The 22,341-nt window shown below is 40.6% G+C and overlaps 1 long non-coding RNA gene across 1 annotated transcript in view; it reads left to right on the top strand.

Annotated features, from left to right (window-relative positions):
• The first annotated feature begins 3,961 nt into the window (after positions 1-3,961).
• Positions 3,962-22,341, top strand: part of LOC310714773 — a 75,344-nt gene continuing 56,964 nt past the window's right edge. The window contains exon 1 of the long non-coding RNA XR_014530061.1: positions 3,962-4,008. This is a non-coding gene — a long non-coding RNA (uncharacterized lncRNA). The remainder of the gene's footprint in view (positions 4,009-22,341) is intronic.

Genomic DNA, 22,341 nt, shown 5'->3' with positions numbered 1-22,341 from the left:
GTCAGTTCTGGGAAAGGAAAAATCCATGAGCACATTTTCGTCTTGTATGAGCCATTCATCCGGTGACACTGCTATATAGAAAGACAATCATCAAATGGGGGAATTTATTCCAGCTGTGCTGCACTGCTCCCAACTCCGCCGCCTTTCCTGATTTCTGTATGAAGCTTGTAAATTTCTATTTTCTTGTAAACGGTAATTTGTAAACTGAAGATTAACGTAAAGTCCTGGTGTATCAGGCCATTGGTCCTTCTAGTCCAGTATCCTGTTTTCACAATGGCCAACTAGATGCCCGTGAGAAGCATACAGGAAGGGTTTGGGTGAAACTGCACTATCCCTTCCAGTAGTTTACAACAACTCGTCTTCAGACTGTGGAGGCAAGGTAGCTAGTAGCCATTGATAGCCTTATCCTCTGTAAAATTCTCTAATCCTCTCTTAAAGCCATCCAAGTTTATGACCATCACTGCCTCTGGTGGGAAAGAATTCCATAGTTTAACTGTCCTGTGAGAAAGTGTTTTATATATATATATTTTGCTTGTCCTGAATCTTTCAGCAATCATCCTCATGGGATGTCCAAGAGCTGTTGTGTTATGAGAGAGGGAAAATAACTTTCTCTACTTTCTCCATGCCATGTATAATTCTATAGCCTTCTGTCATGTCATTGCTTGCTTGCCTTTTCTCTAAACTGAAAAATTTGCATTTAACATAAAACCATAGTTTAGTGTTATGCACACAAGTTTTGGATGCAGGTGGCACTGTGGGTTAAACCACAGAGCCTAGGACTTGCCAATCAGAAGGTTGGTGGTTCGAATCCCTGCAATGGGGTGAGCTCCCATTGATCAGTCCCTGCTCCTGCCAACCTAGCAGTTCGAAAGCACGAAGTGCAAGTAGATAAATAGGTACCGCTCTGGTGGGAAGGTAAACGGTGTTTCCGTGTGCTGCTCTGGTTTGCCAGAAGCGGCTTCGTCATGCTGGCCACATGACCCGGAAGCTGTATGCCGGCTCCCTTGGCCAATAAAGTGAGATGAGTGCCACAACCCCAGAGTTGGCCACGACTGGACCTAATGGTCAGGGGCCCCTTTACCTCTACACAAGTTTTGGGCTCATGTGCTCCTTCCTCCTCTCTCCCCCTCTGGTGAGGCTAAGAGGAGGAGACCAGAAGTGTTTTCTTCCACTTTCAACTAACCACAATTTGTAATTTCTAAACCAAGAATTGTGACCACTTTATTTATGGTTTATTCAAACAATTCAAGATCATGGGGAATTGTTTGGAGAAACCATAGTTTTTTAAAACTAATCACCATTTATCCCAGTTTGGGCATAATAGCAAACTGGGTATAGCTGCAAACAGAAGCAAATGCTATCAATCTCCTCTTAATAATCACACCAGACGAGAAGGGTAGGGAAACACAGGAGCCCAAGACTCTTCCATGTAATGTTAAACTGTAGCATTGCATGTGAACATAGCCAATATTACTTCAAACAGATTCTTAGACCCATTGCTAATTGCACACATGGGAAGTAGAATCTTAAGGTCAAGCTATGATTAGCAGACTAAATTGAAGAGTACTGTACTATTGATACACATTATTAGGGCTAGTTTATACACATGTTTTGGATGGGAAGATATCTCCTTGTGGTGACAGCTCCCCACCATTCTGCAGTAATTAAAACTTCTTCTGAATAAACTCCTCCTGGAGGAATAACTGCTAAGCCATGTCTTGGAAAATGTTTGCTATTATTTTTCACAAAAATAGCTTGAAGTTGATTTCATCATGCTGAAATGTGTTCATAAGAAATCCCAACCGCAAAATGACAGAAAGCTTAACTTCACAGCATGGCTTCCCTGCCTAAAATTGTTTGTATAAAATCACCCTTAAATGTTCCTTAAACTTAGTGTACTAATGCTTTTCTCTTTTTCTGGTGCACTCTAAATAACTTTATTTGAACTTACAGACCTTTTCTTCACTGGCAAAACATAAAACTTTGATTCTTATTTTCCATTTTTTAAAAATGAATATCTTAAATGATGAAACAAATGAAGCAAATTGTTATAAGCAAATTACAGTGGTACCTCGGGTTACATACGCTTCAGGTTACATATGCTTCAGGTTACAGACTCCGCTAACCCAGAAACAGTACCTCCTATTAAGGATGAGAACAGAAATCGTGCTCCAGCGCGTGGCAGCAGCAGGAGGCCCCATTAGCTAAAGTGGTGCTTCAAGAATGAATTATGAATTAAGTACTTAACCCGAGGTACCACTGTATTATAATGCTAATAGGTCTTGTCTTCTGTGATTTACACTTGGTCTAGAAGTTATCTGCTTGACCTAATGGGCAACGATAACATTGTTTTTGTGGATACCATCCCCTTGCCGTGTCCCTCTGTGTTTTCATGACATTGAGCAAAACCCCCACTTCCTATAAAACTGAACATTTTGCCGTAAGCAAAGTGAAGGGGAAATGTGCTGGAAACAGTTGCTTAAGGCAGTGTCATATAAACCTGTCACACAGACAAAGCAGAATAAATACTCAATAAACAGCCAATGTTGTTGATGCTCATGCAAACTTTGTTCAAACAGATCAGGATAAATGTTCAATAAACAGATCACCTGGAAGTGACCTATGACTCCCAGGTACTGAAGCATTACTTATTTTGGCAACAATAATGAAACATTAATGTGAATGATATTGACACAAACTATACTACTCTCTTACACACACATATTTGAACCAGACACACATGACACTGACCAGTTCCTTAAATCATAGCAGTAGAGAATTTACTATGGTTAACATTACACCATGAGTGACATTTGCCTTGGCATTTTGATGTACTAATAGAAGCTGAAATGAATAATTTTGACAAATGTTCAAGCACCCAGAGAGTATTGCTTACCAAAGAAAAATACCAATTATAAAATATCCATCTTTCTCCAGGAGAGACAAATGACTTAAGAAACTTTAGATATTCCTGTCAGAAGAAACCTGAGCAACTAGCAGCCACATGTATGTAAGCTTGCTAATGTGGACAATCAGATAAAATTACATACTATTATAAGATGGACATCCACAGTCTTAATTTGGAGCTCTGTGGGATTCTAAAATGACCCTTTGGGAATTGCTAGGCATACTACAAACCTTGAAACATTATGGCTGCAGGGAAGGTATGAAATAATTGTGGAAAATGAATACAAGGGAAGCAAGGTGATTTGATATTGGTTCATCGGATGGATTGTGATATTTTAGGATAGGAAAGGGGAAACCTAGGGTTCCAATGGAAGCAAAATATTAAATCCGGGGAAAATCAATTGACACTTTTGGGTGTAGTAACCCATTGGTGGAGTGCCTTCCCCTGAGTTTCATTATGATCTTTTCAGCACCAATATTCTATTTATTTGAAAGCAATGTTGTGATGGTGTACCTGAAAGGTGGGGCATAAATATATTATGATTATTACATAGACCCACTGATACTATTTGTTTTTTACACTCCTTGGGTCAGCTACTTAGGTTTTTCAATTGAAGAAGACAAGACTTCTCCAAGAATGCAGCTACACAGGGATGAAAGCCCATGTTACCTTTGATTCTTTCATGCACTGGAAGAAAGATTTCTATAACCCTATTGAAGAGGGAAGATGTGTTTTGAAGGATTTTACTCCATGATGTTTGCAGTAGATTCCCCTACAATTTGTTATATGTATGTAAATATAATTACCAGGAATGTATAGAAAACCTCAGAATATCTCTTGAAAAACTGTACAGGTGAAGAATTATCCTTACTTAGGTCTTTATTAGGATGAGAGGTTTGCCTAAAGGAGAGACTGGTGTGATACTGTAGTTTTGTTAATAAAATAGTTAAATGCCTTGCTACAGTCACATCTTTTTATTAAACCAATGCAGATGGTGATAATTGACTACATGTGAGTCATCTTGCATTGATGAAATAATTGATTCAACTGAATGGGGGCAGACAGCAGGATACAGTCAGTTGGATTTCTTCATTGGAAAGGTAGGCTGCAATAAGACTTGTTTTTTATGCTTTTTGTGGTAAAATGTTTTGATAATTATTTTTGATTTGGAAGTAGGGCAAGATAAAAGAATATGGAAGCTGCCTTTCTTTATCGGCCCTGAATGTTAAAGGTTGATATGCAAAAGCGGTTGTCTCTGTTTTTAAAGACATCAAAGATGATAGTATTTTTAAAATACTTAGGGGAAAATCTTTCATTTATAACATACAATATAACAATTATGAATACGATATAAATTTCAAATTTGTTTGGGGATGTATTGTATATATTTCTAAAAGTTATATGATTGTTTTTGAAGTCTGTCTCTATAAAAAGAGTTCTGCAGCCCAGTCACTGAGTTCAATAGGTCTTACTTCCAGTTCCATGTAAGTTAGTGTAGTATTGCAGCCATGGATTCTTGAAGTATTCTTGTATACTTGGAATTCTGTGCCTTTCTTTTGGCTATGCATTTTGCTTGGCACAGATCTCCATGCTTGTGATGACATGGTTTGTCAACAATGGCAAACAAATACTGTGGTCCCAAAGGCATCCACACACACAGCCATGTTTTCTTAACTTGCATTGAGTATCCTCTTTCAAACTGATCATGGCTGCATGAAAGAAATATGGTAAATGGGACCTGTGGCATCAGACAGGAGTTGCAACTGGGAGGCTGGGCCTTCCACAGAATTGTCACATAACTGAGTAACAAGGGCTTATAATTAACAAGCTGGCTGACCTCTTTGGCCAAAGAGCCACATTCATTCTTGACTAAAGTTCCAAGGGCTGCATGACAGAAGTAGGCATGGCCATCCTATACACTCTAATGCATACAAGAGACATATAAGCACACAATGTTCTCCCCCTCCACACCCAGCTCCTCTGTGTAGATCAGTTGAGCAAAGAGGATTAACTTCCACACTCATCAAATGCTCAATCTGATGTCTGTGGAGAGCACAATTTGTGCCTCCATCAGAACCCTGTGTTCTGCCTGCCCCAGTATTGAGTCTACTTTACATTCGTTTTCATTTATTTATTTATTTATTTATTTATTTATTTAGTCTTATAGTGCAACCCTATACATGTCTACTTGAGAGTCCTCTTCTTTTAAATGGGACTTCCTCCTAAGAAAGGGAGTAAAGGATTGCAGTCTTAGTCAAGAATAAACAAGCATACTATGACCCTGGAAGTTACCGTAAGTCTATAATAGGATGCTGCTATATTTTATAGCATTCGGGAGTACTAATATTGTTGAAAAGGCTGAAACACTAGGTAGTATCTCAAAGATTATAGAGACATTCTCAGGAATTATTAGCTAAAAGGAAAATCTCTTAGGACTTCAACTTTTAGAAAACATTCTAAAAGTTCTCTTCTTTGTAATGTACCATAGATAAGTTTGGTTAGTGTGCATTTATAACATTCTGGGGGTATTAAAGCAAATGTTTTAATGGAGGAGTTAATTGGCTTTGAATTTACTAATCTTGTACTGGTGGATTTTCATCTTGCTCCAGAACTGACAAAAAAGTCAGAATGTGTATAGTTTGCAAAGTGCACAGCATAACACAATTCTTTTCATAATGCCATGTATGTGCACATATTCATTCACAATGGAATTTCTGGCATTTTTGGAGTCTGGTTTAGTAGTTCTTGAATTATGGCTTTGTTAATATAACAAAGAAGTGTTAAATATCTGAGCTGCTGATAAGATGTCACAAGCCAAGCCATCAGGGGGAAATGGTATAATAGTGTCTAATACAGGTTGCAAGTGCCTTGACTGCATGTTGAAAGTTAGCCTAGAATCAGCAAAGTAGACTCCCCCATGCTGTATTCCTTTTGTGGTGTTGGATGAAGGCTTTCATTTTAAAAGATGCTTCTGTGTGGCATGCAGTTTGCAAAAACCTCCAAAATGACCTTTTCTCGTCAAATTTGAACTGACATAACAGGCAGACGCTGGGGTTCTAGGGGAAATTAGTGGCTAGGGAACAAAGATTATTTTTCTTACAGGAAATGTATTATAGCTTCCACTTTTCCTTCAGACTTTTGAAACTTTGACTTTAGTGGTTAACATTAATCAAGTATGGAAATAGGATCAAATGCTGTAAGTCATAACTTTTATCCAATCTGTGACAGACGTGTTATCTTAGCTGGGAGATGCATATTCCTCTGCCACACCAAACTTGCAAAATAGCATTGGAATAGTATGTCTCATTCATTCGAATGAAATGTCAATAGCTTTCTGAGGTCAACGTGTTTCAATCTGGTAATTTAAGTGAGTCGTTTTACCGCTTGCTTTGGTTTTCTTCTTCTTCATTCGGAATGTCCCATGAAATCCAATATGGATTACAGCATCTATCCCATCTTGCAATTCATGGCCTAAAAAGCTGCCAGATCTATCTTTGGAAAGCTCTGCAAGGCAATTGGGGATCTTCCCCCCCCCCAATAACAGCCTTTCTTTAATGATAGAGCTTTCCCCAGTGATAATAAGGCTTTTATAAGGAGCTTTCGCTGCCTCCCCATCCTTTCCTTCAGTTGCCTTACTGTCATTCTTGGATTTCAGACCTTCCCTTAAGAAACTGCCAAAATGTTTCAGCTAGGATCCTGTTACATTGACAGTAGTAAATGGATGAATGTTAACTAAGAGCAAACTGCACAGTAAACTCACATTGCATCCGATTGATTTAAAGGGAGAGGTCTTACTTTAACAACAAAAAGAGCAGTCAAGAGATGAGCGCTGCTCCCTCCCACCCCAACATCTGACACTCTGCCAGTTGCTTCAGTCACTTCCTCCCAATCAGGAGTGCCAACTTGAGTAAAAAATTTTTTTGGGGGTAAAGGCTTACTGACCTGTATAATTGATCACAAGGTGTGGTGCATGCACATCATTTGAATGGCAATGGCCATCAACTTTGGGGGGCATGGCCTCCTCCAATATTTAATTGGGGGGAACTCAGGCCCTGGGAGTTGGTTCCTATGTCCCACTCCCAGATCACTTCTGGTATCAGAGCCAAGAAAGGTGGGCAGAAGTGGGCACAGAAGGTGGAAGCGTTCAACACCCTTCTCTTGCCATCACCCTCTTTTCACTTTAAAAACAAGACTCCCTCATCCCCTGCTTAATATGGGAATGAGGGTACACTTGGATAATGGCACCCCTCCCACATAGTCTGACCCACATGAGGAGGAGGAGGAGGAGGAGGAGGAGGAGGAGGAGGAGGAGGAGGACCATGTACATCAAGATTTGGTCCTTGGAGGAAAGGAAATACCTGTACTGCATTTTCTAGGATTTTAAACATTAGGAATGCTAATACAAAGTCTCCAAGCTGTACCTCACACTACCTTGCAGTACATTTTTGGCCCCCAAATTTATAACAAAATGGTGATTGACATGCCTGTTTTCCTCTATGTGGATGATGGTCCCACCTGAAAACATTCCAGTATGTTATTAGAATACTGATGAACAACTTATTTCTTAAGGCAGTGCCTGACTCCAAATCCATATTTCTGCGGCATTAGGAAAATGTCCTCATTTGCTGAAATTAAACAAAGACAGATACTTGTTTAGAATCCCTAGTAAGTGCAGCCAATAAATATATGTCGTCACTATGGTTGCGAAAACAAATACCCGCTATTGGAATGTGGTTAACAAGCATAACAAGCATTAAGTTACATGGAAAGACTTACTGTCTGTATTATCTTAACAACGGGGCCCTTGGATAAAGGGTGGAGTAAGTAGAATGAATTGATTAAAAACAAATCACTGATACAAAGTTGTAACTATTGGCTAAATCGTCAAAGCACTGGAGCCAATAAGTACAACTGGCTTGCTTCAGCCCCACCATATGCCTTAAGGACCAAATTCCCTTCCCCACACAGAGGCCAAGTCATAAGCCAAAGTCTGAAGGTCATATTGCATATCTTTGGATCAGAGCCTAAATTCTGGGGTTATTTGTTTGTTGTTTGGCAGTAAAAGGGCCCTAAATAATCCAGTTGATTGATGGATTTACCCTCCCCTCCCCCGCTGTTAAGTATTCTGTTTGATGTTTTGGTTGCCAAAACTATTTTGAAATACTCTGCTTGTTCTAAAAGAACCACTTTTGTTATATAATATTTTGGATAGCAAAAAGTGCAGAGTGTGTATAAAATTATGTGTTGCGAAACAAATGTTAGATCAAAATTTGAAAACCGTCATAAATGTTGCATTTTTGACTACCTCTAATTTGCTGAGATAATTTACTAAAATAACCTCTGATGCTCGTATATTACAGCACTAGCAAAGCGATGGGCTAAGCTGTTGGGAGAGTGTGGGATCCTTGCCATGGAACTTCCAGTCTTTTGGTAACATTCTGCTGTAGGAATTAACGTAGCCAATTCTGCTACATAGCAACTCTCTGCCCTAATCCTGGAATCACTATTGTCATGGCCCTAGAGCTGATTATGCTTCCACCAGTGGCATTCCAGAGATAATGGCTTGCTGCACTTAGGGACATTACTGGGGTCATCTCAAAATTGTAGAGCCTAGTTTCCACTGATGTGGTGGCATAAGAGATAGAATGCCACTCTACAAAAAGATCACATGGATGCATTATGTTCTACTTACACACATCGATACTCTCACACCAGGGCCTAGTATCACCTTTAATGGTGATAAGCATTTTGTGAAAATCATGTATCATATGACAAATCCCAGCTTCTGTCTATGAAGCACTATGGTATAGAACTACAGGTATTCCAAATGCGGTCATTGAAAATATGTGTGAGAACCTGTCAGGGGTGCCATCTTGCTCTCAGGATTGTGGGTGCCTGCCGCTGTTAGGCGGATGCGTCATGTTGCACATCTGCGTTGCGGTGAGCAGCGGTGGCTCCTCTTCTTCCTCCTTCTCTGCCTCCGCATCTGAACCCCACCCCCCTGGAAAAGGGTGCCTCGCTGGCTGGCTGGCTGGCTGGGGAGGGCGGAGCTGAACTACTTCTCTCTCAGAGGCAGTGCTGCTGCCACCTGCCGGCTTTTCTCATTGACTTTGTGGGTGCCCAGCCCCCACAATTACAGTAATACCTCAGGTTAAGAACTTAATTCGTTCTGGAGGTCCATTCTTAACCTGAAACACCACTTTAGCTAATGGGGCCTCCTGCTGCCGCTGTGCCGCCACTGCACGATTTCTGTTCTCATCCTGAAGCAAAGTTCTTAACCTGAGGTAATATTTCTGGGTTAGCAGAGTCTGTAACCTGAAGCGTATGTAACCTGGAGTATATGTAACCCGAGGTACATACCCGAGGTATATTATTGTGGGTGCCCAGGCATCCACAGCCCCCTGGAGTTGGCTCCTGTGGAACCTGTATGGTATGTTCAGAGGCTATCTACACACACCAATGGGCACACAAAGAGGAACAAAAAAGGAAGCAGTAAAAGAGGAGTCGGGACGCAGGCAGCGCTGTGGGTAAAACCTCAGCGCCTAGGACTTGCCAATGGTCAGCGGTTCGAATCCCCATGGCGGGGTGCGCTCCCGTTGCTCGGTCCCAGCGCCTGCCAACCTAGCAGTTCGAAAGCACCCCCGGGTGCAAGTAGATAAATAGGGACCACTTACTAGCAGGAAGGTAAACGGCATTTCCGTGTGCTGCTCTGGCTTGCCAGAGCAGCTTCGTCACGCTAGCCACATGACTCAGAAGTGTCTGCGGACAGCGCTGGCTCCCGGCCTCTAGAGTGAGATGAGCGCACAACCCTAGAGTCTGTCAAGACTGGCCCGTACAGGCAGGGGTACCTTTACCTTTACCTTTAAAAGAGGAGTCAGCCACATCTCCATATATGCCCAGCTATTGTGAATGCCTAAAGAGGACTTGAGTTGTGAGAGGTTTTGAACATCAAGGTCTTGAAAATTTAAATTTCTACCTACTCTTTTCATTATATTAATGATTAGCGTTCATAAAACCAAACAATAGAAAAAGGAAACTTATTTCTAAATGTTACTCTGTTGTGCTACTGGATTTGTTTTGTAACTGAGGGCTCAGCCACACTTACCTTTCTAGGCCCAGGTTGGCAATTTCCTGGTCTGTTTCTGAACACTTCCCCTTTGCTGTCCCTAGGAAAACCCACCCTTTAGTGTTGAATTGTTATGTGGATTTTCATAGGGAATCTGGCAGGGCAAAAAACTCAAGTGCTCAGACACAGACAGGAGAAATGCAGACCTGTACCTAGAAAAAGCAAGTCTGGATGAGGCCTGAGTTCTGTATTTTATTTATTTTAAATCTCATTGCTTAATTTTTGGTTATGGGCTGTGTATATTGCCAACCTAGGACCTTAGGGTGAAAGGCAGGTACGTAATTAATCATCAGCCATTGGTAACGCACCATTAAAGGAAGGAAATTGCTTAAAAACTGCTCATGGCATATTAAAATAGAAGGCTCACTACATAATTTTGCTTCACAGTAATATTTATCACAACTTTTGTTCTGTATGACATTTTCTGCCTTCATAGTCTTGATTGATTTAAATGATCAACCAGCTTGCCAGGGACTCCCCTTTCTCCCCTCCTCCCTCATGGCAATATTTCTAAAACGTTGTTGCATTTCAAAAACATTACACACACACACACACACGTAAGAAACATTAAGAAATTTCTCCAACTCTAGCTTTGTAGACTTCTGTTTGAGGTGCTGCCTGTACATTTCCATACACAGTCCTGAAACAGACTGGCAGTAACCAAGCAAGAACTTGTCTTCAACTGGCAAGTTAGTGGTAGGACTGTGATAATCCAGCACTTCCCAAAGGCATGAGTTGCAAATCTGCAAAGAGCACATTGGCTGCTGGGTCCTGCTTTATTTGTGTATATAATGTAATCATAATAATTGCCAAAAAATAAATAAAATCATTCTTAATCTGCTCTTTAGCTACAAAGCTTTTGTGTTAGCTTCTCTTCCAGTGCCAAAATCCAGTCTTTAGTTGTACCATATTCAACATCAGCCCACTTCAGATGTTTCCAAAACCTTGTAAAAGTCTTTCTTGCAATTGTCAACAGAACTCAGACTGATTTCTTACTGTTAAGATCCATATTTTGACCACCCAGAGTGTTTAGCAGCACTGAGGTGTTCTTTTTAAATGGATTTTCACAACTAATATTTCCCTTCCAAGTTCTGAATCATCATCAACATGATTTTTTCACATCATATTGTATAATGTAACTTCTCTTGCTTTCAAAAAGGGCAGAGCTATCCTGTGGAGGTGGCTGGTTAAGAGTCCATGATGGAGGAACCACATTTCCTAAGCGCCACTGGATTTTTGCCAGTCAGAAAACGAGTGGGTTCTTCCTTTACTCCCATCCCCTTTCCCCTCAAAATTCCCCTTTCCATTGGTTCCAATGGGAGGTAAAATAACTACATCAGCTTCAGGTTTGCTAGAATACTTTTCCCATTCTAGGTGGGGGTGTCCAGGGAATCTCTGACATACACCTGAAGTGCGCTTTCAGGAGGGCCATCTTATCCATAGGCACTAGGGGTGCGGGGCACCCGGGCGCTGGGCTCTCAGGGATGCCTGGCTGAGAGTCCGGGGAAGAGCCCGCCCGTCAGTTGGAGCACCGCGGTGGGCTCTTCTGCTGCGGGTGGTCCTGTGCCACAAGTTCAGGGGCGACTGAACCAGCAAGATGCAGAGGCAGCCGGCAGGCTCTACCCTCCTGCGTGCCTAGGACTGGGCAACCTGGGCTCTGGGCGGATCTTTGCACCCCGGCACCACATATGCTTAAGACAGCCCTTGCTTTCAGCGATACAACTCCAGTGATTTGAGTCTTCTACTTTCAGTTACAACAGGATCTCTAAAGCAGACTTCCCTCTCTATTGATAGATCTCCTTCAATTTATTATTAATTTATTATTAAATTTCTATACCGTCCTTCAGTCAAAGATTGCAGAGCAGCTTACAATATAAAAACACAAAAATATATAGCATAATAACAAACAATAACAACACCCCACCCTAACACAGTTATTTTTATTTATTTAGTTTCATCAAGAGTATCCTATAGCTCCAGGAACCATAGGATTACAGCCTTAAAAATGTGGTGGTTAAAATGTTGAGGGCATTTCAAGAATAGCATTTTTCTCTGAAAACTGAAATTATCTTTCATACAAAACTCTTAATAGAGCATTTGTTCCTATAAGATGTGGTTGTGTGTACCCACACCAGTGTGGGAGACAAAACCTAAATAATTTTCAATCACGACTTTGCTGTCTAAATCAAGATTTACTAATTATATTTAAAATACCATGTAGTCCTAGTTGTTCACAGCTAAGAACACTTGCAGGATGTGTGTGGAAGGGGCAAGATGGCTACGAGAAGGCTGCATCTCCTTTGAGCTCTGAAGTCTGCAGTTTGTTTATAGTTAGCTTTTAGTCTCTAGTCTTTAGCCAGATAAGTTTTTATATAGTTAATCATATTCTAATACTTCTTGGGAGGTTTTGAAACCCGCAAGGACCACTGGTGAAGTCAAACAGCTATCTAATAGATAGATTTTAAATTTTCTTCTTTCTTTAGCCAATGTCCTTGAAAGCAGCAAACATCTGACCATTGATGACTACATTTCTGGAGACATTTGTATCATGCTTCCTATCCTTTGTGCCTTATAAGGACAGTTGTTAAATGCTGGCTATGAATATAATCCTCAAGATCTTTATCACAGCAAATTAAATGCAGTCATCTATTTGCATTTTGTTTATGAAGTTTTGTTTAGCAACACACCCACACTTAAAATATTTAGGCTGTTTACTCCAAGATGTTTCCTGAAAGCAGGCTGGCATGAATGCCTTACTTTGTTGAAACAGATCCAGCTGCATAAGAAATTGCATTTATAAAGGATGGGAAATGGTGAAACATGCATAGGTGTGGTTCAGGGAGTGGTTGTTGTGCTTACCATACTTTTGAGGTGGCAAAGGGGTGTTTTTGAATGTCCCTTACTTCATTCTGCAAATCATTTCACTTAGTGGTCTGCACTCTGCAGCCTTCCTGGGTGCCCCTACTTCAATTAAAGCCCAGGGATGACCTAATGAGAACTGCTCCCATGGGGCTTTCTCAGATTGGAAAGCATGGACACCTGGGGAGACTACAGCATGCTGGAGAAATATTTACTGGAAAAAGAAGCAGACAAACCTTGCAACACACACACCTTGCAACAACCAGGTAAGCACAAGCTCTCCCCACCGCCACCCTTTATAAATTTTTAAGTACTCGGAAAAAGTGACAGAAAAATGGAAGCATCATTTGCAGGGGAAGAAAATTTATGAGAAATTAAAAACAGATTTTGGCACATTGCTACCTGGTGCACACCTATGAGACCCTAGGCACATGATAGCACCTAAAGGCCTCTGCAAAAGCCTAATGATACCTAAAGGCAACGCAGGACTCTGGCACTGAGCAGAACAGACTTTTAGTAGGAACCATTAAACATCTGCAGCTTCTTTTCACCTATAATGAACAGCATAATATGGTTAGAATTCCACCTGTAGTGAAATTCCCTAGCAATTACAGCATCCAGCATGTTCGGTTACTATAACACTTCCTTTATTTGCTGAACACACTTGGAATCTACATGCCATGAAGGGAGACCGCAGTCATGCATTATTCATGATCATAGGGAGAATTCTAAGCATGCTAAGCCAAATGTGACCCTTCACGCTTTCGTACTTGCCCAAAAAAAGTGTGTGTGTGTCTGTGTGTGTAAGTGTAACTGTAGATTTACCCCTTAAGTTGAAGACTTCCTGTGGTAGCTTGATCTTACAGCACTTACAAGAGCATGAGACTCTTAACCTCAGGGTCATGGGTTTGAACCCCATATTAGGCAAAAGATTCCTGCATGACAAGGGTTAGACTAGATGGCCCTTGTGGTCCCTTCCAACACTACAATTCTATGATTCTACTCGTATTTGATTTCCTTGGTGATAGGAGCATGGGCTTAGCCCCCTTCAGTGGTGCCCTCCAAGTATTTTGGACTCCAGTGTCCATGCTGGGTGAAGCTGAGAGGAGATGTAGTCCAAAACCTCTTGAGCACACCATATTGGGAAAGGCTACACAACCCACCACATATATAGGTTGCTCAACTGATGAAGTTTTATGTCCCTTCCTGTCTTTCTGCTATTTGCCAGTTATAAAAGGCTGAGTCTATAAAGGCAAATTGCAGCACCAGTTCCATGTGGCAGAACTCAAAGCATTGGCAAACATTATTTTAGAAAAGGAAAATGTCTATGGGGGTGACAGCGTTTGAATCATTACCCAGTTAGTCCAAAGTTACTGAGAGAGAGAGAGCTTGCCCACCTTTGCCATTTTTTGCTTTTTGGGATGCCATGCTGAAATTTCATTAGTTTGTCATCCTTTATGGCTCATAAAGTAAATCTCTGCATGAGGAACGGATGCATTGTCTTTTCTAATGGTACACATCCATGACCATGGTCAGAAAGACAACATGTAGTGAATAGCAACACAGGAATCAGGTCAGTGGTTCTGTCTATAAGGTGCTGTGCTAATTACTGACAGTGGGTCTCCCAAGTTTGGATCCCTAATTTCAGTTTTTCCTAGCCTTACTGGATATACCAGGGATTGAGGCTGAGACTGTCTGCATACAAAGCAGTTGCTCTACCTGTGAACCACAGACCTTCCTGTTGGAGTTTTAAATTTACCAATTTATTAATTTAAAGGTTCAGGTTGTCTGAGCATTATAAGGTTGCTTATAGCAAGGAAGGATTGTAAATGGATTTAGCTGAATAGGGCAGAACTAGGTAATAGGGAATAAGATGACAATGGGAGATTACATGGATTGTTAAGGGCTGACAGCTATAATATTATTTTGGCATAACAGATGTTCAGTGAGGGACCCTGAGGACCCCCCTCCCAAATTATTGATTGAAATTATTTGAATGCCAGAGTCTTGTATCTTAAAGTTAAATTGAACATTAATCATTGCTGCTGGTAGAAACAGGGGAGTCCAGATGCTGAAGGATACAAACATTGTCCATTGTTGAATGAACCTAATTAAATTGAAAAGGAGATCATTAGCAAGAGAACTTGAAAATTACCCCAAAGCTAATATAGGGGCATGAACAGCTGTGGTTATGAGAATGTTCTAGCACATTGGCACACGTGTTAAGCAGAACAGGATGGAAACACAGATGATCAAGTCAGAATGGGGAATTGAAATCACCATGCCAAGAGGAATGTTAGAACATGAGAGGGAGGATGAGTCAGGATATTAGTTGATGTGTCAGACAGATAAAAAATGAAGAGTCCGTTTTGAGGGTCTCTTTTTAAAAAAGTGTATTTAACCCTCTGGATATGTGGTGATCTTTGAAAGGTCTCTGACTGATCAGATACTGAAGGTTAGTGTAAAAGGAGTTGACAAGAATCTTGGGGAATAAGAGTGGGAAGAGTAGGACACATAACTTGTCTTTGGCCCCACAAACTACCTGCTGTGAGGTTGAATTCCCATCCCCAGAGGGGTAACGTGTCTTCTTCTGCTTGTGTTTAAGCTCTGGCTGTGTGAGAATGATGTTTGTCAATTGCCAAAAAAAAAAAAAAAAAAAAATGCCTTTCTCTACATTTGTTTGCCTTCTTGTGGTCCAGTTGATGTTTCTACTGTTCCTCCCACACCTACATGTTCGAGGAGTTGCTGGTTTTTCAGCCTATTTGCAGCTCTTGAATAATCAGTAGAACTAACTCTCAACAATCTGTGGCAGTCTGCCATTTTGGTATAATGTGGAGATTGGACTAGCCAATTTATGGAACTGAAATATAGCAACCTTAGCATTGTTGTCTTTTATTGTGCAATCAAGAACCACCAGATAATATTTGCTTGTGGTCAACTTTCAGCCCCATTCTTAACTTGCAGCAGGACAAAGCACCATGCCTCAAATATTTCAATAGTTGTATAAAAGGGCAAGACAAGGTGTAGAACACACAAAATGAGTCCCACCCCCCTTGCTTGGCCCATAACACACAGTATCAGTTTAATTTCCCCTGCCCTTCCGCATGCTCATATTTGGTTAATGACTCTTCATTGGTTAATAAATTTCCACAGAGACACAGCCTCCTTCAATATTAAGTTGATATTTGGACTCATTAATAGTATGGGGAGGGCATTAGCACATTTGGACAATGCTCTATTACCTCAATGTATATGGATTTAATAAACCTGCAGCGACTGCAAATGGAAAAGGGAAACACAGCATTCTGTGAAATGAGTATCAAATGTGTATTCAATAATGTCAGATTAATTCAAGGCAGGCAGGAGGTGGAGACTGGATAATGCATCTGGCGTGTGTAAAGAGGAATATCCAAATTCTGTAAAAGGTGAAGATCTCAGCTTTCCTGTATGGTTTATATTAAGTAAATGTCTAGCCCCTGTCTAATTTCTTTACACTTATTTAGAAAATAAACAGTGCAATATTCATTCCATATTCAAGTCAAGCCTGGTTGAATTCAGCATAGAAGCTCAAGTGTAGGACAGAACCTGTGCACAGATAATAGTTTTTGTAGAACAATGGGAGTGACTTTTCTGTTATTGCTGTTGTGGCCCTGATCATCCAGCATTCATAACTTGAAAACAGAACAAATATAATGGGCAGGGGGAACCTCACAAAAGCAGAATTTCTGTTCTTTATTGCAACTGTTTCTTCCTTGAGCTTTGCAGGCCAGTATAGTGGCAACTAGATCAGACTGCAAGCAGCTTATGGCTTAGTTGATTTAATGAGAGAGAAGTTCTGTGCATGTGATCATAGGTACAAACAGGTGGAAGTAATGGCAGATCATTTTCTCTGGCCCCGTCACCCAATCTTTATGCATTCGTCAAAATATTATATAACTGCTGCCTCCAATTCATGTGAATGATAAAAGTGTGAAATGACAGGACTAAATTATACAGAAAGGGGTAAGAAGCAACTTCATTAACACAAACTTGGGTAAAAGGTACAATGTACAACATTTCAGAAAATGTTCCCCAAAATGTGTGAACTGTTGGATACAACAATTTATTCTAGGAACTGCAATGGAAATTGATGGAGTGCTTTGCATTTGTATCCAACACAATGTATTAGCCATTAAAATGTTCTGATTATACTGAAGGTTCAAGCAGAGTGAGGCATTTTGCTGCAAATTGGGGGTAAGCTAATGCTACTTATCGTTCTAAGCGGGAAGTTTTTTTTAAAAAAAAAATGGGAATAAAGAATCCACTTGACTGTTTTGAGTTAAAAAAATAATTAACCTCTGGGAATGCTTTTGCTCTTTTGTAATTGTGACTGCTGCTGTGAGACGTTCATTTGGGAAAAGAACGGCCTGGCCGCCAGTTAAGGACAAAGCCCGTGATGGGATGTGAATAACCCAAGCAAACATTTATAAAGTGTGTTCACTTGCAGAGCGGCCTTTAGAAAAAATCAGACCCCCTCAGTTTCTAATTAAAACTGCCCATGAAAGCTCCTTTCCTGAAAGTATAAGGAATTTGTGGAAAAACTCCAAACTGGTTATCAAACTGTTCAGCACTTTCAAGACACTTGCCACACATCATTAACAACACCCTTGGATAATGCCCAAGGCTGGAGGGAATCTCTCTCTCACACACACTCTTTGTAATAACCTTACCGACATAAAAATTGGAAAGGGGTTTGGACATTCTGGTCATGGACTCTAAAACCAGGATGGGGGACAGCTAACAAAAAGAGAGACATATGAGGATTGAGCCAAACGCCTTCTGCATGGACAGCATGCACTCTTACCACTGAGCTATAGACAGTCCTTGTGGCTTTTCTTCTACCTGGTATGGAAATGCTCCATGAGATATGGAATAATGAAGTACTGCATCACATTACGGCAGGGGCATAGAGTCCTAGAGGAGGCTCCACCTCTAGGCTGTGGCTGACCATTGGCTGTGTTGGCTGGAGCTGATGGGACTTGAAGTTCAGCAACGTCTGCATCTGCTCTAAGAGGCCATCACCTTTCACAGGGATGCCGTTCAGGACATGAACACTAAGGAACTGAAAGGAAGTCCAACTGACTCCACCCCATTCCCTCTCATTCCTAGCAGCTTTCTGTATTAAGTATTTTAGCTACTTCCAAATGAGTCAGCCTTGTACCAGCAACCCCGACATGAAATGCATTCTTTCATCTTACTAATTTCCTGAGCGTGCTGTCTCTCTCAAACCACCACTTCAGTCAGACGTGACTAAGCTAAGCCGCCTATTCCTTATGTATAAGCATTGTCTGAGGACATTGAGGAAAACGGGGTGATAGTTCATCATTAGGGCATTGAGTTTGAAGGCTCAGATTTTCAGGGTAGGGTGGTAATAAGCCACATTTCACTGTGTCTGCAAGAATGTTTACTCCCCAGTGGACACCAGCAAATTATCAGCAGAATGTGACAGTACTGTGTTATTGCATAAATTTCATTCCTGGATACACTTTGAAGCCTAGATTTCGCCACTATATGATTGTGACATTCTGTTTCTGCAGAAATATTAAGCAACTGTGAATGTCAGCAACATTAGTGAAGTCTGCAGAAAAAAATATCTATAATTTGAAGGAAATGTGTTTTGTTTTTTTAATTGTTTAATTTTAAAGCTTGTATCCTTCCTACATCTGAAGATGCCAGGGCAAGTTACAGGAACAGATGCATAAAACCGTCAATAATAAAAGATTTAAGAACAGCAGTATAAAGATTAAACCATCTATCATTTTTCCTGCTGCCCAGGCATCACTATTCATGGAAAAACCTGATGGTAAGGCAGGCTTTCAGCTGCTGACTAAAATTAAACAGCGATAGCATCAGCCAAATCTCCAGAGGGAGTTTGGTCTACAATAACATACATGTCGTGCCCCTGCCAGATGATGATTCTTTGAGAACATCTAGGAAAGGATGATCTGGAGCTCTCGTGAGCATAACTCTTTGCAGAAACCTCTAAAAGACTGCAGATGGGCCTAGGTTGGAGTCCAGCAGCTGTGGCTTAAACACCTCAATGTGATGGTGGCAGAACTTCTGGAACAACATCTTGCTATCCATACTGAGTCTTGTACTCAATCGTGACTGGCTATTTATCTGGGCCCAGAATCTGGAGTGCCCCTTGCCAAAGCCCTTGCTGGAACCGCTGCTTGACTGGAATTGCACAGTGGATGTTATTGCTGTTGCCTATGCCCACAATAGATAGCCTTGGTTATCTGGAAGATTCCCTGCAACCTAGGACCCAGCTAGGACAGGACAATTTCACTAAGATCTTAGATGTTGCATTTAAAACGGAAGATGTATCCCCGTTTTCTACTATTAGATGTAACATATTGTAACGCTCCCCTTAGGACAGTCAAGGAGACACACTGCCTTTAAAATAATATTGGGCACATTTATGAAAGATAATTTGCTTTGTTTTGCTTTTAAACCACTTCTCGTACATCATTTATGATGCACCTGGGTACAGCATAATAATAGTAATTTTATCGCTTACACTTCTGGGCAGCTTTCAGCAAAATATATATAAAAAAAAAATGTCAGACATTAAAAACTTCCCTGAACAGGGTTGCCTTTAGATGTTTTCTAAAAGTTGTGTAATTCTTTATCTCCCTGACCTCTGATGGGAGGGCATTCCACAGGGAGGGCACTACTGCCAAGAAGGCCTTCTGCCTGGTTCCCTGAAACTTCTCGCAGTGAGGGAACTGCTAGAAGACCCTTGGAAGTGAACCTCAGTGTCCAGGCTGAATGATGGAGGGGGCGACGCTCCTTCAGGCTTCTGCTCACCTGAATTATGTCTATGACAGTTCTTCTAGTTGTGAATAATGTTGCTTGTAGACATAATTACATGCTGATGAACTGTTTTCATGTCCTGCCCATCTAAATTTACTAGGCTTTATTATGAACACTTTCCTATCTTGAAAGCCAAGGAGGCACACACAGAGTTCCTAGGCAAAAATCTGCTTACCTTTAAGAAAATTGCTATATGGCCTTCAGACCACATCTCTGTTCACTGTCATAAAGCGTCAGCTCCTACAGTCCCAGCTACTCCTAGCTGTCTCAGAGTCATTATTTCTTTTAACTATATGTCAAGTTTGTACACTCCCTGGTTGCAAAAGGTCAATGAAAGAATGAAAGAGCTTAAATTAATAGAGCCATTTCAGCTTTCTACTAAAATCAGTGCAAATCTGAATTGAAAACAAATGCCTAGAATATTTCCTATAAATTACTGGATGCACTCTGACAAATTATTGCAATCAGAGAGAGATCATTAAAGGGAGAACATTGCTTCATTTTGTTCAGCCAAATATTTGTGACCTGGAGTGCAATATTTTTGGACACTGGCTGTCTGTAAGTAACCACAACATACTTTGAAAGGCCATCTGAAGTAAACTCTGAAGGAAACTTCTTGTGTCCTGTGCTCCCATTTGTTACTTAGAAAACAACAATGTTTCTACAATGAATATTTATGAGACTACAGCATAGGGCAAAATGCTATCTTTACACAAACTTTTCCAATGTTAAAAAAAAAGTTCCATCTATTTGTTTATACTTTGGGAAATCAAGTATAGAAATATTCTTTTGCCCATTTTTAAATTACTATCTCCAGGGAATTTTTATTTATGATATATAATAGTTTTCCTACATGCCTTAAGGATTTGAGGCCAGTTTTAATAAAAATCCATTTGCAGATTATACATGTAAAGATAAGAATCATTGCATGGGTGGACCCTGATGAATGTTGCAGCTGACTTCTATAACCATATTTTAGTGCTTTCAACTTGTTATTCTATACATGTGCTGCTTTACAGCCAGTGCTGATCTGACATATTGCAAGTTGTCTGTGAAAGGCAATCTTACATAGTTTGTGCTACCTCTCTCCTTCCATACACCTCAAGGGAAAAAAATCTAAACTTCCTCATCTCAGTGCAATATATATATATATATATATATATATATATATATATATATATATATATATATATATATAACACAACTAATCTTACTGAGAAAACCTTCCTTGGCTATTACACTGATAGCAATGTCTAAATCTAAAAAAAAATCCTCAAGGAACTATTGATTCCGTTATGGTGGTCTAGCCTCCAAGATGAAAGGAATAAATGTTGTTCAGTCAATCTGCACTGTAGGAAAGGGCAGCAGCTTTCTCAGAAAATAGAGTTAAAGAGGAACACTTCCACCCATCACCATAATATGAAGGACCATAAACATGGATAGAGATGTGCAGGAGTGTGAAATAGGAGGAGGAATCAGAGATCAAGGCAGGAAATTGATTTGGGTGAGTAGAGTCCTTTCCTGACTCTATCCTGATTTAAGTGGGGACTCCCTATCTTTTGTTATAACCCTTGTTGTTACACCTTTTGACAGATCTTGTACCAGCCCATTCCATATTGAAATTATAGTTCTTTCAAATTCAAGCTGAAGAATTAGTAGATTTCAGGGGGGAAATAACATAGAATTTATATTTATGCATTGCTTTTGAAAGCTTCAATAGCAAACAATATGTCATTCCTTATTTCACTACACTAGATCTTAGCCAAAAGGTCAAGAAGCATTGTGTAAAATATTTTTTTGATATTTCAAGCACTGTCAAGCTCCTATATAGCCTATATTTTGCAAAGGCTTCATTTCACTATCAGAAAGAAGAAAGGGAGCGTATGAGATTTGGAAAATCTAATTAACTGCCATCCAGTTGCTAATCTTCCCTTTTTGGGCAAGGTTCTTAAGCAAGTGGTCGCAGAGCAGATCCAGATACTCTTGAAGGAAACTGATTTTCTAGATGCATTTCAATCAGGGTTTAGGCCAGGTTTCAGCACAGTAACTACTTTGGTCACCCTGAATTATGACCTCTGTTGGGAGAGAGAGACAGGGGAAATGTGTCCCTGATAATTTTCCGTGACCTCTCAGTGGATTTCAGTGCCAGTGTGGTGTAGTGGTTAAGAGCGGTGGACTCGTAATCTGGTGAACCGGGTTCGCTTCCCCGTTCCTCCACATGCAGCTGCTGGGTGACCTTGGGCTAGTCACACTTCTCTGAAGTCTCTCAGCCTCACTCACCTCACAGAGTGTTTGTTGTGGGGGAGGAAGGGAAAGGAGATTGTTAGCCACTTTGAGACTCCTTCGGGTAGTGATAAAGCGGGATATCAAATCCAAACTCCTCCGCCATTAATCATGGCATCCCTCTCAAGCAGCTGCCCAAGTTAGGGATGGGTGGCAATACTTGGATGAATGTTTCCAGAGGATCATGCTGGGGGAGTGTTCTTCAGCCCTGTGAAGCCTCCAATATGAGGTTCCTCAGGGTTCAGTTTTATTCCCCTCTGCTGTTTATCATCTGCATGAAACTTTTGAGTGGGGTTATCCAGGGCATTTG

This window comes from Podarcis liolepis, assembly GCF_965112155.1.
Source record: "Podarcis liolepis genome assembly, chromosome: 9".
Taxonomy (NCBI): domain Eukaryota; kingdom Metazoa; phylum Chordata; class Lepidosauria; order Squamata; family Lacertidae; genus Podarcis; species Podarcis liolepis.
This window is presented reverse-complemented; position numbering and strand designations above follow the sequence as displayed.